The sequence below is a fragment of the Danio aesculapii genome, chromosome 23 (assembly GCF_903798145.1).
Source record: "Danio aesculapii chromosome 23, fDanAes4.1, whole genome shotgun sequence".
NCBI classification, from domain to species: domain Eukaryota; kingdom Metazoa; phylum Chordata; class Actinopteri; order Cypriniformes; family Danionidae; genus Danio; species Danio aesculapii.
Window position 1 is genome coordinate 22,392,128 of NC_079457.1, and position 12,008 is coordinate 22,404,135.

At 32.3% G+C, this 12,008-nt stretch overlaps 1 protein-coding gene across 1 annotated transcript in view; it reads right to left on the reverse strand.

The window, feature by feature from the left end:
- hnf4a (hepatocyte nuclear factor 4, alpha) overlaps positions 1-12,008 on the reverse strand; it is a 33,469-nt gene that overhangs the window by 10,520 nt on the left and 10,941 nt on the right. The gene's annotated exons all lie outside the window — the stretch shown is intronic.

Consider the following 12,008-nt stretch of genomic DNA (forward strand, 5'->3'; position numbering starts at 1 on the left):
GTCTGTGCCTTAAATTCATGACTTGAAAAAATATAGACCAATTGCTATGCTTTTTTATCTGTTTTTCACTTCAAAATTCAAATTTACTATCATTTTCTCAGTCCTGGACTGTAAAATATCCATAAATTAGCAGTTTTCTATATTTTGTGTGTTTTTCCCCAATTATTTATACTTGCAGTAATGGGATTAATTGCATCATGGGAACATGAGCTTCCTCCACAACTTTTGATGATGAAAAGTAAAAAAAAAGTAGTTTGAAATGTTGAAAAAGTTACGTTTTGTCTAGGTTTGAGTTGTAAGTCAAACCTGCTAATAAACTCTTATTACTTTTTCAGACTTATTTCTCTATATATTATTTGTTTACAATATATTGTTCCGAACGACCATAAAAGTCACTTTGTTAAACTCCGGAGTTGAATTTTTTACATCAGAAGTCTAGAGTAGAGATCACAGTCCCATAATGCAACTTATAAGCCGTAATTAAAGAGAAAACACTGTGAATCATGAAATACAGAACAGACTAATTAACAGACTTTTTTTACAGTGTATGTTGTTACATACCCATAAGACCCCAGCAGACACACAACATCATAAGACGTTAATATGAGGTTAGATTTACTTTAAGTCAGCAGTGTCTGGACAATGTTATTTTTATGTCCAATAATGACATGAAATGACGTTGATATTTTGTTGATTTTAGGTTGTGTTGGAAAGTGACCAAAATCCTATGTTGAGCCAACATCTCAAACCAACGTCATATTGACGTCAAATACTGACATTTATTTGTCAGGTATGGCAACCAAAATCCAACGTCTGATAAACGTCATAGTGGTAATGTCCACACAACGTCAAAATGTAACATCATTAGACATTGATATTTTGTTATTTTTAGATTGTGTTGGAAAGTAACCAAAATGCAACGTCGATAACAATAACCAAAATGAAAATCAAGTTGACGTCAGAACCCAATGTCAGGCCGACGTCCGTGTCCAACGTAGGACAGATTCAGATGTTCTGACATCAACCCGGATTTCATTTCCAATTAAAATGCAGCGTCCCACAATGTTGGGGTACAATGTCAATCTGACGTCATGTTGACGTCCTGTGACTGCTGGGACTGTTGTTGTTTTTTTCAGAAAGGAATTAAGATATTTTTCATTAAATGGGAGAGATTTCAGTCATATTCTTCCCAAATTCTTCAAAACGTTCTTAAAGAGTTTGCAATCAGTAAATAAATGCATATCTTCTGAAGAGACATGATCATTATGTGATGAACAGATTCAGTATTTTCACAAAGTAATACATCCAGATTACATTCATAATACACACATTCATACTTTATAGAAATTCTTTTTCTTTTTTTCTGTTGAGAAGTAATTATTCAAAAAAAGTACCCACTCAAAGGAGAGTGTGATTTTAGATGCAGCCAAGCTATTCATTGTATTAAAAAATCATGTCTCTTCAGAAGACTAGAGATTGATGGCTTGATCTTTATGGATTAATGTTTTCAACAATTTAAGAAATGTTTTAAAGTATTAGATATTTGGGTGTTTGGGACAGAAATCTCAAAAATGTCTTCAGTTGTGTTTTAAAGGTTAATTAATGTCTTATACATTTAAAACAATTTACAGTTGAAGTCAAAATTATTATCTATGCTGCCGAATTTGAATTTTGTTCAAATGTATGGTTTTTCCAACACGTTGTCAACATATTAGTTTAATAAATAATTTCTTTTATCTTTGACATTATGACAGTACGTAATATTTTTCTAGATATTTTGCAAGATATTAGCATTCATCTTAAAGTGCAAGAGGCTTAAGATATTAGTTTAACTAGGCAAATTAGGACAATTAGTCATTGGAAAACAGTGTTTTTTTACGAATTTAAATGGATTGAACATAAAACATTTAAGGTGTCCCAACAAAATCTCAAGAATTGTGTTGTTTCTGCTCATTTCAAATAAGTATTTAATTTTTTTTTTTTTGAGTATTTATTGAAATATTGCTTATTATTGAAAAAAAATGTCTCTCTGGGTGTCTCATCATCAGTAGTGAAAGGTCCCTCATATTCATCTCTAGTATGGATACGATTGAAAGTGAGTGGTCCAGATTTCGACGTGTTTGCTAAATCTCTGTTAATTCTAGCACAATAAACAACAGCAATAACTCACAGAGTGAAAATTGTGGCCTTTATGTAAAAGAGCTCATTGTTCTGTTGAAAATTCTGCACGTGCTCATGATGCACAGCTCAGATACAGCTGGACAGAAGATCTATCTGTCTGTCTGTCTTTCTGTCTTTCTATCTATATTTCTACAATAAAAAATGCAGGCTTCCACACAATTTAATCCTGTTCCTGTAAAAAAGTGAACTCAACAAATTTAAGTGGATTGAACATAAAACTATTAAGTTGTCCCAAAGAAATCTTAAAAATTGTGTTGTTTCAGCTCATTTTAAAAAAGTAGCTTAAACAAGCAGCAAAAATCATTTTTGAGTGTATCTATCTATCTATCTATCTATCTATCTATCTATCTATCTATCTATCTATCTATCTATCTATCTATCTATCTATCTATCTATCTATCTATCTATCTATCTATCTATCTATCTATCTGTCTATCTATCTATCTATCTATCTATCTATCTATCTATCTATCTATCTATCTATCTATCTATCTATCTATCTATCTATCTATCTATCTATCGGTCTGTCTGTCTGTCCATTCGTCCATCTGCCCATTTGTCTGTTGATAGTGTGATAGTGTTGATAGTTGATAGTGATACTAAATTATTGCATGGCAATTTCTTATTTTTCCCTTCAGAATATATAAATATTTTACAGATAAATATTTTAAAGAAAATATGAAAGAAAGAAAAAATCTGAGTAAATAGGCTGCCAATTAACGCTTGGTGATGACTTTTAGGGGCACGACTTTTAGTGCATTCACACTGTCGACATAAACTAGACCAGTTTTCTTTTTCTTTTTTCATCACTATGACAAAATGGGGAAAATGTAGATTATCGTCTCTGTAAATAATGCTGGATTTGTAGAATAAACTATGTTGTCCTAATTCCTGACTGTTAGACAGGACAAAACTGTCTGTTACTCAAACAGGAAATTTGATGTTACAGTTACGCAAATACCAACTTCATGTACATAAGTATCAGGGCCAGCACAAACAGAGGCTGGTATGTGTATTTGTAGAGTAGAAAGCACCTGAACAAGCCATAGGTCATCGTTCCTCAGTTCAGACCTGACCTGAGCCTCTGAAATCTCCTGTCCACCGGCATATTTGGAGGACGACGGGCTGACTAAAATGATAACTTAATAAAATTGTATATATATAAAATGTAATATAAAATATTTGGCTCTAAGATTGACATTTTATTAGGTTGATTTTTTTTAAACATTGCAACAATTTACATTTTATTGATAAACTGAATGAAATAATTCTAGATATATTTATTTTAGTATAATTACTATTCTGTTGTACTTTTTCAAACTGAATTAACACATTTTGAATTTATCTTTACTTATTTTTTTTAATTTTGTACAATTTCTTGTTATTTTATTTGCTTTTTTAACAGATGTGATTTAAATTTTTAATCAATTTTACAGTTTTTCTCAGTGGCTTTGGTGCATTTCTCACAACACTATTTACATTTGCACAACAATTAAGGCATTTCTCAAAACAATTAGTACAAACTGCAAAACCTAGTTGAAAACCTGCAAAAGTGTGTCACTTGGTCAAAATGGAGAGCTCATTCCTCAAAAGCAAGTATTCATGTCAATGAAAGTGTCAGTGTCATCAATATGAAAGTCCTGACACCATTGTTTATGAAAAAGATAGTCAAATGACTTTGTCATGTTTTCATTATGACAGTTTACCAATGCAAAAAGTCAGATTCCGGTGACACTTATTGAAAATGCTTAAGACAGCACTGTATACTATTTGCACAGCCATTTGAAAACTACAGAAAGTTAGACATCGCTACATTTAGTGAGGTATCTGTGTACAAGAGTCTGAATATGTATGTTTCACATTTGTTCTGCATTTGCTTTTTGCAATTCTAATTTATTCACAGCATTGTGCAAAAGAATAAATACACCCTTATTTACAACAAACATAAACTTCCTTTGGGTAGAGCTGTGCACAACTGTAAACAATATTGCAGTACATATTGGAACTGAACCTACAACATGCATAGGTCTGTAAATCATTCATCAAATTGTTTAATTTAGAAGACATTTCAGGAAAAAAAAAAGATTTTAAATCTTTTATAAAATTAACTTGACAGATTTTTTTTGACAGAACTAGTTCAACATTTTTGTATGTAATGACTCAAGTAATGAAATGAGGACTATTAGTTTTATATAGAATGACTATTCAGCATTCACAAGTTTAGTTCATTTTGACTGACATGACATAAGTAAATGATAATGTTATTAAACAGCAGAGAGTTGTATGAAAGCAATTGATGCATGTCCAAAAGCATTTACAATTTGTAGGAAGGAATGAGAAACTGCTACTATGATGTGCTCAAATGACTAATTGTTTTTGAGAAATACATTAACTGTTGTGCAAATGTAAATAGCGTTGTGAGAAATGCACCAAAGCCACTGTAATAATATTTTTCTAGTTCATTTATTTTTGTTTTATTATAGCACAAAAAAGCTTTTAGTTTTAGTAGCTATATAATAACCCTTAACTTATGTCACAGTAGCATTTAGTATTGGTTTTATATTTTAAATCAAATGACCTGAAGTTTACTGAGAATGCGGGATTATGTATTTTATGTTGAGCTTGCTAAAACAGCCTGAATGTTGTTTACTCTCCGAAAGTGTAACATCCCACCTGACCATATATCTACTGTAAATGTGCTGAGCTGGTATTAAACAGGCTGGAAAACACCTAAACTTACAAGATAACTGCTGTGAATATATTTCAGTCTTGCACAGCGATTTTAAAAGCTTACAAAGACTGAATAACATTCACAGGAGCATTCCCAAGCAAATTTGACATTGACTGTGCAGTAGTTGCTTTGATGCTTGACCTAAATTATAAAAACAACTGAACCCTTAAAGCCTATAGATCAGAAAAGAACTGCTCAAGATGACTTCTTTTGTTAATTAACCAGCATAATGACAATCAGTGTACAGGAATGAGTCACACTGACTGGACCAATCTTATCTGAGTCACCATTAAATCTGTTATCGCCGCGCACATCTCTGTGTTTCTGCTAACTGAGGAACGACCTCTATAAAGTACAATCTGTAAAGTTATGGCTCTTTCTCACGTGCAGCTCAATGATAGATAACTACACCAGATCATTACCTCATGTGAACAAACCTATTTAACAGATGTACATCTGCCAAATCTGCTGATCTGGAATAAGACAATGTATTCATTAACTGGTATTTGTGGCACTCGTGTACTTTTATTAACCTGGCAGGGCAGGGGTGCAAATTAATGTTATTTTATTATTTTTTTGAAAAATAACATTTAAATTCTAATTTAATTTGAAGATTATTTATATTTTTATATGAATTTTAATTAACAGAATACAGTGCTCAGCATAATTGAGTACACCCATTTTGAAAATGAATATTTGTATCCATTTCTCAGTGAATATAGGCAAAGTATTTTGCTGCATTTAAACAAAACAAATTTATTAAACAGAAATATTTATTAAAATAATATTTTAGTTACCAAACATATATAAAAAATTTAAGAAAATACAATTAAATTCAAGAAAAATATTGGGCAAAAAATTACAAACTACAAAAATTCAATTAAACTTTTACATTTTTTGCTTCTCTTTGATTTGTCCTATTTTTAAAAATTTTATTTAATATTTTTCTATAACATACAAATGTGGTTATACTAGTTTTTTGATCGTTATCCAAAGTTAATTTGTTAGAAAAGCTCCAGATTTGGCTTCAGTACTGACTAATCTAAAGTATATGCACAAATATAATATTGTATAGCTTCCTATTAAAAATATGAATTTAAAAGATAGATTTGTGAGGGGTGTACTTATATATGGCGAGCACGTATGCAATTTCAAGTAAGATCAGGCTTACTACAGTTAAATAACTAATCTAAATTATGATTTAACATTAATATTGAAAAAATAATATTAACATTAATATTTAAAAAGATTAACCTACAATTAAAATATCTAAATCTAAAATAAAAATTAATAATATATACAAGCTGTAAATATACATATTGAATGAAGAGTTTAGATGCAAAAACCTCTAAATACCATTTGATATTTTCTTTTAAAATTAACATTTTCCCTGACTCCTGTGTCAGGGAAAAGGCTCAGTAATTTTGCTATAAGTGCTTGTCGTTCCCTTTAAAGTGAAATAACTGAAGATAAACAAAGGAGGCTGAGAAAAATGCTCATTTTAGGAGAACATTTCAGGTGGCAATGTTAATAAAACATTAATAAAATAGACTTTTATAATAAGTCTGACAAAATCAAAAGGAATTTTAAAAAACATGACAGATTTGCAGAAATATTGTTGAAAATTTATTACGTAATATATTAAAAATACTAACCATGTAAGGTAAATCACAGCTAAGTGCAATGTACTGTATTTATTTGCTTCAGTATTGATATGTTATTTTATTTGTATTAAATAAATAAAGAGGCTTGAAACGTCACACACTATGCAAAAAAATTCAATTAAATAAATCTTTAATAATAAAAATCTTTATTGTTTTTCAATTTATTTTTTGTCGATTACTTACTGAAATTGACCTGTGTTTTGATTGCAATTGTTTATTAAAGTAATTTATTCACCATTTACTTGGATATTTAGAAAAAATCTAATATTTTTTTGTATGTTTTATGACTGAATAGATGTGTATTATAAAACAGTGACACACTTTCTATAATGCAATTATTATGAGAAGTTTTAATAATAATCGTCTAAGTCAATGAACTATCAAGAACTGTCTTTATTATCCTCATCCAGACATGTTTTAAAATCAACAACATTCAACCCCTCATATTATGCTTACATAATGTTTGTTATATTTTTGGACCACTCTTTCCTCCTCCCCTTTCTGTATGTTTCATATCAGCTATAACACAAACATCGAACCCTTATTAGTACAAAAAATTCACTGAAACCCGCTAAAAAACCCCTCATCATCATCATCGTCCTCAATACTGCATGACAGACATTTCCATGCATGCTGCAGCAAGCAATGCTAACTCCTGGTCTCATCGCAGAAGACGATCTGACACACGTCCTGCCCTGATCCTCGTCTCCTCAGTGTGACACCAGATGCGGATGTCCTGTCCTATAATCAGTCACCCATACCGCCTGCCTGGGGCTAAAAGTCAGAGGGTTGATGTAACTCCTCTGCCTATTTTCCCCTTTGAAACTTCAAACTCCAGTTTGTGAACAAAGTCCTGTCTATCTCCACAATAAGGATCTCCGACCACTGACCAAACTCCATCTGTAACCGCTGCCTATTTGTACTTTCTCTCCAATCACTCTTTTTCATTTCACCTGTCTGGCCAAATGGGAATAACAAGTAGCACTACAATTGGTGGATCGCCGCATGGAATAATAGGCCACATGGAATGAATAACACCCTCTTGGAGGATTCAGAAATCACGTCTTGATTGGGAATAGGAGCTTTCTCTTGATTTTGAGCCTATTGAAGCGCATTTGAGGCCGCTAGGAAAGCCTCGTGAGAATTGAATTGGGTAAATGATGGCACTGATATGTGAGTATGGCAACACTGATTGTCAACATATTGGTTGGTAACCTGCAAACCACTCAGCTCATGGACATTTAGGGTTGGATGTTGACTTCACTTAATGTTAATGATGATGATTTCAGTGTATGATTAGGCTTTAGTTGTGTGTTTTTTTTTAAAAGGCAGAGATAATATACTGTAGCTTAATGTTGAGGGTGCTAGATCTTTCCGTGTTGAGCGTAAAGGGGCTGATAAGTGTTGATAACCCCTCCCCTTTGACTTTTTTTGAGTTTCATAAAGGCTGTGGTGGATTTTAAAGGCCCATCATATGTAAATCAGTAAACAGATGTTAAGTATTTCAAGTGTTTCCAGTTTTTTTTTCTAATGGTTCATATTTAAAGGCATCGTTCACTTAAAATGATCATTCTGTCATCACTTACTCACCCTCGGTTAGTTCCAAACAAGTTGAGTTTTGTTCTTCTGTTGAAAACAAAATAAGATATTTTGAAGTATGTTGGAAACTGATATGGTTGTCAGTGGATGTCATATCATTTACCAACATTATTTTAAATATCTAAAGAAAAGGAAACTCCTAAAGTTTTGAAAAGATGTTAAAGGAATTTATTTTGTGAACTATTAACTTTAGCCTATTGAAGTCATTCTGATTAAAATAAAACTGAGAATAAAACAAGAATGGAAGTATTTGCTAATCAAACTTCTGGGAGCTTCAAGAAGTTGAGAATCTTGCGTCCTGTTGCAGTTCAAACATTGTTAAGTTTTTAATACATAACTCAGGTGCAAATGAAGAAGATTTACAAGCAAAACTCCCATAATTCCTAACAAGATGTAATTCGAGATGTTGTTAGTGATTTTATGATGGTCAATAATAGTTTCTATCCAAACCCTAACAAACTATCGATGTATTTTGATTTACAAACACATCTGTTGTAAGAAAAATCTGTAAAATACAATCCATGTTGCATTAATATGAATCCATTTACAGGTTTTTATCAACATAATCTATTATGCATTGTATTGTGTTGTGGTTCAAAATTGACAGAAGCAACTTAAATGGTATTTAATACCATTAAATGAGTGTTGTGGTAGATATTGTGTTTTTTATTTTAGTTTATTACACAGAATAGTTTTTTCTTTTTATCTTTTTTATTTTAAACATACATTTTTAGTAATTAAGTATAACTAATATGACTTTTGTAATATTGATATTGATATTTATACATTTGAGTTATTAGTAGATTTTATTTTTCAGTTATTTAGCTAATCTAATATAGTTTTCTATGTTTATATTGAGTTTATAATTTTTTTTTTGCCATTTTTTTTGTATATTTTAGCCAGCAAAGAAAATATTAAATAAATGTAATCAGTTTTCTGATGTAAGTTCCAGTGCATTTAAACAAAATTCTATATTAAGTAAATGTTCCATTAGCAGCACATTCGTGATGTTATTAGGACATCCAATAAACTTTTCAACCAGAAACAAACGATGACCAGATTTTCATTCCAAAACCACCTAGAATATACATTATTCCTCGTGACAAGCTTTTCTAATTTTAGTTCAAGCACATTTGAACAAATTACACAGTGCATCAGGTCAGTGATACATCAGCGATTATTTTTTAAAATTGATGTTATGCAACTCAAAGCCATTTTCTTAAGAGGCACCTAAGACAGAACCATCCTCGTCCGTAACGATTAACAGAGACAGTTATCTATGAAGTTCCCATAGTACTCACCCATCAGGGTATTTGTAGTCTAGGTAATCATAAACCTCTACCGCCTAATATTGCACAGCCTCCATAAAGTATTCCAGCTTAAATCTCCAAATCAGTTGATAATAATTTATTTGACCAATAGTCTCCCATATAGCTAACCTTTGCCATTACTTTCTGCTTATCTACTGTATGTCTCTGTACATAATTTTCAACAGAAACACGGTAAAACGAATGAGAAGAGGAATAATCCATCATGTCTTAACCTGCTTTTTTGTTTTTTAACCAAGTTAACACAGCTTTATGGGATTAAATAATATCTGACAACTTATGCTTCTGAAATGATCACGCTGCTTGGTTAATTTCATCAGAGCTCAAGCAAGTAAACAATTGCATCAATAAACATTTGGAGCAATGCTCTTTGTAAATCAATCACATCTTCTGATAAGGCCGGTTCAATGATTAACTGTTTTTCTGCTAAGAATCGGTTTGCCTGATGACCCAATCATATTTGCAGGCTGAGTGATGCTGCGTGGACAGTTATCACTCACTCGTTATCATCAATCAATCACCTTTTCATCACAGTGTACAGCTCACGGGAACATCTTGCCCAAACAAGTTTAACTTTACCCCAGTTTACCCAAGCTGAAAGTCTCTACTGGATTGATAGCTCAAGCAAAAACGAACATTTGCTGGTAATTTACCAATCATCTAAGATTACTTTTTTATTCAAGTGTAGTATTTAAGATCATCTTTTAGCTGAAACTGTGGTCTGTAAATATTCTGAAAAGCAAGTCATTGGCTACTAGCACTTTGAGAGTAAAAAAAAATCATATACAGCAGGCCTGTAGCCAGCCTGGTGAAAGCGGTAGTTGTTTTTTTCTAAAAAAATTGACCTTTTTGCAGTTATACGCCTCATTTTAATTTTAATTAGGTTTAAAATCCTGCATTTTAGTGATAATTTAAGCTCTATTTTTAGCTGGATTAGCTTATCGGGTGGTCATCATCCACACTTGTGGATGTACCAAAAATGTTTCCTAAATATTTAGAATAAAGAAATATGAATAAATACCTTATATGATACAAATTTATTACATCATATACTATTAGAAACAAAAAATAGGAATCTGTTAAAATGTTCAATTAAAAACTGTAGTCCATTGTTATTTATAAGGCGAATAACAAACTGGCCAGCACATTCAACTTTCCTCAGTCAGAATTTGCTCATTTGAATATTAAAAAATTAAAAAACAATAATAATATTAACGACAATAATGTAATATAATAGTATAGGCCGCTTTTTGTCGCTTCACACCTTTTTAGCGATCACTTTTTGTTTCAAGAATTTAGAATAAAAGTCACTTGTACATTGTTTTCTTTATTTAAAAACAATACGGTAGCGAAAGATGAATTCGTTTACGTCTGATTGTATGTTTTCTTGCACAGCTAGATGTTGGACTCGCTGAAGTCACAACAACCTTTTTCGATGGGTTATTTTCACAATTTATGATGGCACAGCAGTCAAAATAGTACAAATGAGCTCATGTATGGGACAAATTCTGGAACCTTGTCAGTGAGGGGTGTGTCTTTCAAACCACCCAAACCCCCAATTTTTTTTTGTCAAAAGCAGGGCAAGCGTCAACGCCAATGGCGTAGCGCAGTGATCTCAAACTCAATTCCTGGAGGGCCACAGTTCTGCATATTTTAGCTCCAACCACCTCCAACTCACACCTGCTTAATAGTCTCTAGTAGTCTTGAACTATTTGATTTGTTGGATCAGCTGTGTTTGATTAGGGTTGGAGCAAAACTGTGTAGATCTGCGGCTCTCCATGAATCAAGTTTGAGACCCATAGTGTAGTGGTTAGTGCGTCGACGCATGGCACTCCAGTGTTCACGGTGACCCGAGTTCGATTCCCGCCACAAGGTCCTATACCCGTCCTTTACCTCTTTCAGTTCCCCATGCTTTCCTCTCAATACTCTCTACTGTCCTGTCCATTAAAGGTGAATACCTAAATAAAATAATAATAATAAAGCAAGGTGACAGTAGTCACCATATGACAGGGATTGCCATAACGAACAAGCAAACCTGTACAAACCCCTCTTCCACTGATATAAAGATTAACGATTGGATAATCTGACTGGCAGGTACTTCCTTTACTGTTGCGGCCATACTGAATTTACCCCATTCACAGTAGTACGAGTGATATATAGTCTTTGATACGCCATAAATTCATTAACTTCACTCAAATTTATGTGAAAGCTCGCTGTAAATAAAATGTTATGTGAACTCAAAATCCGAATGTATTTAGCTGAACTTAAACTCACTGAGTTGTGACATATTTCTAATTCCCAGCATGCTTGGTGACAGACTGTACTGTATATGAGCACTGAAAATGTGTTATTTTCTCAGTTTTTTACCTAATAATAAATGAAAGATAATGTTATTGAGTTATACTGTGTTAGTGTTTCATGTTCTGTTGTATTGGGATTTACAGGTGTTTATGTCCTGGTGAAGTTTATTGTTACCATTGTGGTGAAAAGTAGAGCCTGTAGAGT